Below are 6,000 nucleotides of genomic sequence, written 5' to 3'. Positions count from 1 at the left end.
TGATGCCTATTGGGCAATTTTTCTCTGACTGCCAAGAGAACAGGAGTGATAGAAGATAGGGAAAGGAGGTACCAAGAAAGTGTCATACAACAGTTGCAGATAGATAGTTGGAGTCATACGATGGCTTATATGTAGAGCATTTCTTTGTACTTTTTAGAGGACAGGAATGTCTGCCAAGGATGTCTGGGCATAAGTACTCCTGTCTAGATCAGGGAGATAGTTGAGTCCAGAGGCTATCCATTTTTTTTACCCAACCCTCTAGCTGTGGAGGACTGAAGGGAACAGAGGATAATTTTGTAGAGGCTAAATTATTAGGTCATGGAGACAGCAATAGCCATCCTTGACCATCTATGGTTTAGGATTGAGATCAGGTCACTGGGTCTGAGGATATTGTGGGTAGATAATGGACAGTAAGAAACCACAGAAGTGCCAAGACTTTCTGGCTGGTGATCAAGCTTCAGAATAATAAGATATGTTACTACACATGTAGCCAGATGATGCCTATTTGTAAATTCTATGTGATGTGTATTTTGTATATAGCTTCTGCTTGTGATGTTATTTCATGTTACCCCTATATTTAATCTCCTGGGTGAAACCCTGTTATGTGATACAATGTATTGTATGTTTTATATTACACATTTGGTTTATGATATGCAACTTCTCTTTAAGTATTATGTTTATGCAGTGCCTGAAACATGCTAAGCACTTAAAAATTCTTGTTGGATAATACAACTTCTGTGTATTGTTTTTTATATACAACGCAAATATGAATGCTATTTACTATGTACCTGCATGTATACTCTGTATTTGGGATAATTGCCTATAATGATGCTACACCCTAATTACTGTTTATGTAATGCTTCAACAGATGTGTCTGTGAACCTGGTGAGATTTTCAGGGACAACTTTGTTTTTTCAATTGGGCGAAAGATGTATTAGCATAGTGGTCATGTTTGTAGGACTTCATTTCTCACAATGCATGAGATCAAGAGAGCTTTGGCTATGGGAGAAATTCTATGGATTATATTTCCCAAGACTCTGCTTGAGTTCTGGGTGGTAACATTACCAAGTGAAGATATTGTCTTTGTGGAATGGATAGAGTGCCAGGCCTGGAGCCAGGAAGACTCATCTTTCTGAGTTCAAATTTGGCCTCAGATGCTTACTTAAGTGACCCTGGGCAAGTCACTTAACTCTGTTTGCCTCAGTTTCCTTGTCTGTAAAATGAAATGGAGAAAGAAATAGCAAACTATTCCAGTATCTTTGCCAAAAAAAAAAACACCAAATGAGGTCACATAAACTCATACATGACTGAACAACAACAATGACAAGTGATAGGTTTTGAAAAGTAGAAAGCAAGAAATATATAAGGTGGCATAAACAAGGGATCAAGTGGATTTGGGAGTAGAGAAGCAATATCACCAGTGGCAAGAGTAGATACAGGAGAGACCGGACATGGAGCCGTGTTAGAATGTGGAAACAAAAGAGAATCATGAAGAATGGAGTCATGACTGGATTATATCGACTCCAGAGTTTAGGGAAAGGAACTCCTATAGAAAGACAATAATTTACCACCATAAATTCTGAAGTGAATTTGTTGCCTTCTTTTTGTATCTGAGAGATCAGAGGGTATTCAGTTATAATTCTGCTAGAGTTATAAGAGAATACATTCTTTTGTACATGGGTGGGTTTTTATTTGTAATTAGGTAGAATGTTGACTTTGTGCTATTTGCAGGATGGACATCTAAACAAATACATTAATTGCTTATTGCTACTGGCTTGTTTCCTTGTTAGGTCTCTTTCCTGCGTCCACAAGAAGTATGGGATGTGAATTTCTCAGAGATTATTAAGATTGCAGAAGCTATTTTCTCTATCTTCTCTTCCCCTTGCTACCTGCATAAGAGTTCATGCATGTGCGTGCATGGGCACACACACACACACATCTTAGCCTGAGCTGAAGAAAATCTCCTTTCCCTTTGGGATTAATATTCTTCTCTCAAACTCATAGGGTATCCCCACTTCACTTTTTAATGGGTCCAAATACTCAAGTCTTGGAAGATGTATTGCTTTCTTTTTCCTCATGTTTACCTTTGATGCCTGTTGTAGAATAGGCATATTTGTTCTTGGAGGGGGAGCATCATCAATGTGTGACCCACAACATCAATGTGGAGCCCCCTGAAGAGCTCATTATCACTATAATGGCTACATACTTTAATAAAAGTTTTCAATGGCTTGGAAACACAAATACACATTTGAAGTATTAAGTTTCTACTCCCTGGCCATGATGGCTGAAGCTGAGGGGAGGGAGGAGAGTTTGAGTTTCCTTTTTCCCTCTCTACTTATATTTGGAGGACAAAGAAGAAATTAAATTGATGGACAAAGATCTGTGGTTTTTCCTCGTCAGTGCTTATAGTTATAAGAGTTATAAAGAAAGACAGGTACTGTGACCTGGATTCTAATAATTTTAGCCATAGTTTACTCTCTACTCCACTCAGCTATCTCCTATCCATTCCTTGAAATATCTTCTCATGACTTCTCCTGCTTTGTGTCCTTAAGGTAGCACCCAGTTCCTTAGTTCTCAACAGATCAATAGAAGAAACATCAGGGAAAAGGGTGGCTCACAAGCCTCCCTTTCCTCTGTCTCTACATGTGGGTTTTGGGATGCCTAGTTCCTTAGTAAAAGATAGTTCCTTTCCAGGGTCAAAAGCCCCTAGAAAGTCATATGAACCTACTTACAGACACTCCCCACTGCCTCCAAGTGCCACAAAGCCTCAGTGACAATGTCCTTGAAGGACGAGTTACAAATTATATTTATATCTCCAAAAATTTTCTACATTTAGTGCTGATCAATGAGGTAAAAGAAAAGCAAATTTACCTTTGCTAGTTAGAACTCTTTCCAAAGTCTCTCTGAGCAAGAAGAAAATACATAATGACCAGTAATGCTAATTAATGATCTGGTGATGGTTCATTGGATCCCCTCTTTCAGAAGGTATTAAATGCCTTTGCTTGTGAGTCCAAATACACGTTTGGGAAAATGCATTGCTTCTTTCTTTCTGTTTTGTTGTGTTTACCTTTGGTTTCTGGCATAGAAGACATGTGTTTGTTCTTGGAGAGGGAGTATCACCAATGAATGACCCACAACCACAAATGTGGAGCCTTTGAAGAGATCACTATCTGCTGTAGTAGAAGGAAGACTGAATCTGGAGACAGAAGACTTGGGTCCTGTTTCTGGTTTTGTCCCTTACTAGCTCTGACTTGAGCCAGCAAATTAGTTAATCTCTCTGAGACTCAGTTTTCTAATTTGTGGTCAGGTTGTAATTCTTGCACTCCTCTCATAGGGTTATTTTGAGGAGAGCAATCTATAAACATTAGAGTCCTATAAAAAAAGGAAATTAGTGTCATTATTGTAACTGCCTCTCTATACATCCTTTTAAAATGAAGACAAATCCAGTACTGCTCAAATCACAGAATGTTAGAGGGGATGGGACCTCAGACTATCTCAGATGAAATAATATGGGCTTTTTAAATAGTGAGAGTCATAATTAAATTGTAGGAGAATATTTTTAAAAACTCAACAAAAACATCCTACTGACAGGATAGCATAAGTTATTGATCCAGCCTGGTCTCAGTTCTAATTAGTTTCATGATTCCTACAGAATAGAAAAACTCTCAATAGAAATCAACTCTCAATAGAAATCTTGGCTAAGGTTTGAAAAATTGCTCCCTATCTATATGGAAACTGTCCTCAAGCCTCAACCAACAAGAATGTTTTAAAACGGTAGACCTATTTATTAAGGCCGGGTTTAGGGAAACCAGGGTACTTCTTTGGGATACAATGGGAAGGGAGAAAAGTCACCCATCTGTTGGTGTAGTGTGGTTTTTAAGAGCTGTTTGGGAACCTAAAGGTAATCTGAATACCAATCTCATTTTTTTTTTTTTTTGCTTTTTGGAGGGGGGAAGGCAGAGCAATTAGGGTTAAGTGAGTTGCCCAAGGTCACACTGCTAGTAAGTGTTAAACATCTGAGGCCAGATTTGAACTCAGGTCCTCCTGACTCCAGGGCTGGTGCTCTATTCACTGTGACACCTAGCTACCCCATCCAACCTCATTTTTACAGATGAGGAAACTGAGTCCTAGAGAGGTGAATTGACTCCCAAGTTAATACAAGTAGTAAATGGCAGGGCTGAGTGGAGCCCAGGTCCTTTGACTCCAAGTCTTGGACTGTTGTCAGTGCTGCCTCTTTTGCATCCTTCCTCCCAACTATCCATCTCCCTTCCCTCCCCCCCCAAAAACCCCAACTAAACTAAACAAACATTCAAAGGAAGGAACTATTTTGAATGACAAGTTTGAAAGTTTACAAATGAGAAGAAACAAGATTTGACTAAGGTCCGGGGCATCAGATGAGGCCTTATGCTCTCCAGTCCTTGTGTTAATTGATGTTAATAATTGAGCAGGCTATATCTATAAGATGACAGGCTACAGTTCTATCTTCTTGGGCTGGAAGTACAGGATGCTGGTAAATCATCAACTCCATCAAGCTAGATCATTTTTGTTTTTCTAGTCACACAGTGAAGCAATGAAAAACACGGAGCCCATCAACTGTCCACTTTTTTCTTTTCTTTTCTTTATTTTTTTTTTGGACGGGGGAAGGCAGGGCAATCAGGGTTAAGTGACTTGCCCAAGGTCACATGGCTAATGCGTGTTAAGTGTCTGAGGTCGGATTTGAACTCAGGTCCTCCTTACTCCAGGGCTAGTGCTCTATTCACTGTGTCACCTAGCTACCCTGCTCCACTCTTTTTCTTGTGACTGAGAAATTACCCTGTAGGAGGAAAAATCTTTCACGGGTAATGAAAAGGGCCAAAGGCAAATATTAGTAGAATACCAGAAAAGAACAAAATGAATTTTGTCTTTCTAATTTTATTAAAGACAAAGAAATATGAAAAGTGAGACTGAGTTTTTGTCTGACATCTCTTTCCAGCTTGCCATCAATTCTATCACCATCACCAAATGTTGTCTCTTCCATCAGAATGTAAACTTCTTGAGGGCAGGCACTGGGTTTCATAGTCAGTGCATATATAGCACAGTGATTGTTACATATTAAGTACTTAATCAACACTTCCATTAATTTTTCCATTAATTCTACTAGTTTCTTGGCTTGATCTTCATAATCTGTCTTTACTTCAGCCATATCCATGCCAGAGAAGTATAAAATTGGGGCAGAATTATTTTCTAAAAGATTCATCCTCTAGACAAGCCACTTAACCTCTGACTGCCTCGGTTTCCTCACCTGTAAAAATGGGGATAATAACTGAACTTACCTCCCAGAGTTGTTGCAAGGATAAAATGAGAATATTCATGAAGCTCTTTGGAAATCTTAAAGCACTATGTAAAAGTTATTATTCATAGCATCGCCAGTTGTCTTGACCTTTGTCTTGCCATTGGACTTTGATGACTCTGGAGAATGTGAGGTTATGACTTTGACTCAAATCCAATTCACAAGCAAGTCAATTAATCCCCCTCTTGATGTTATTGGTCCTCTTCAAGAACAAAGAACGAACATGAGGAAGAGATGACTTTGCTTCAGTTAGACAGTCTGCCATAGTCCTAGTCAGTCAGGGAATACACATTTATTTATTTATTTTTTAAGCAATCGGGGTTAAGTAACTTGCTCAAGGTTACCCGGCCAGTTATTTCTGGGTGTGGTGCTAAGTATCTGAGCCTGGATTTGATCCCCAGGTCATCCCCACACTGGAGCCGGTAGCCACCGGGCCGCCCCAGAATACACATTTATTTATTTATTTATTTATTTAAGCAATCAGTGTTAAGTAACTTGCTCAAGGTTACCCGGCCAGTTATTTCTGGGTGTGGTGCTGAGTGTCCGAGCCCGGGATTCGATCTCCCGGTGGTGCCAACACTGGAGCCAGTGCTCTTACTCGCTGAGCCACCGGGCCGCCCCAGAATACACATTTATTAAGAGCTTACAATATTGCTAGGTGCTGTGCCTAG

This window comes from Petaurus breviceps, unplaced genomic scaffold (assembly GCF_028583685.1).
Source record: "Petaurus breviceps papuanus isolate PSGF00001 unplaced genomic scaffold, PetGlider_PUasm1.0 90977, whole genome shotgun sequence".
Taxonomy (NCBI): Eukaryota; Metazoa; Chordata; class Mammalia; order Diprotodontia; family Petauridae; genus Petaurus; species Petaurus breviceps.
Note: the sequence above shows the minus strand (reverse complement) of the source record.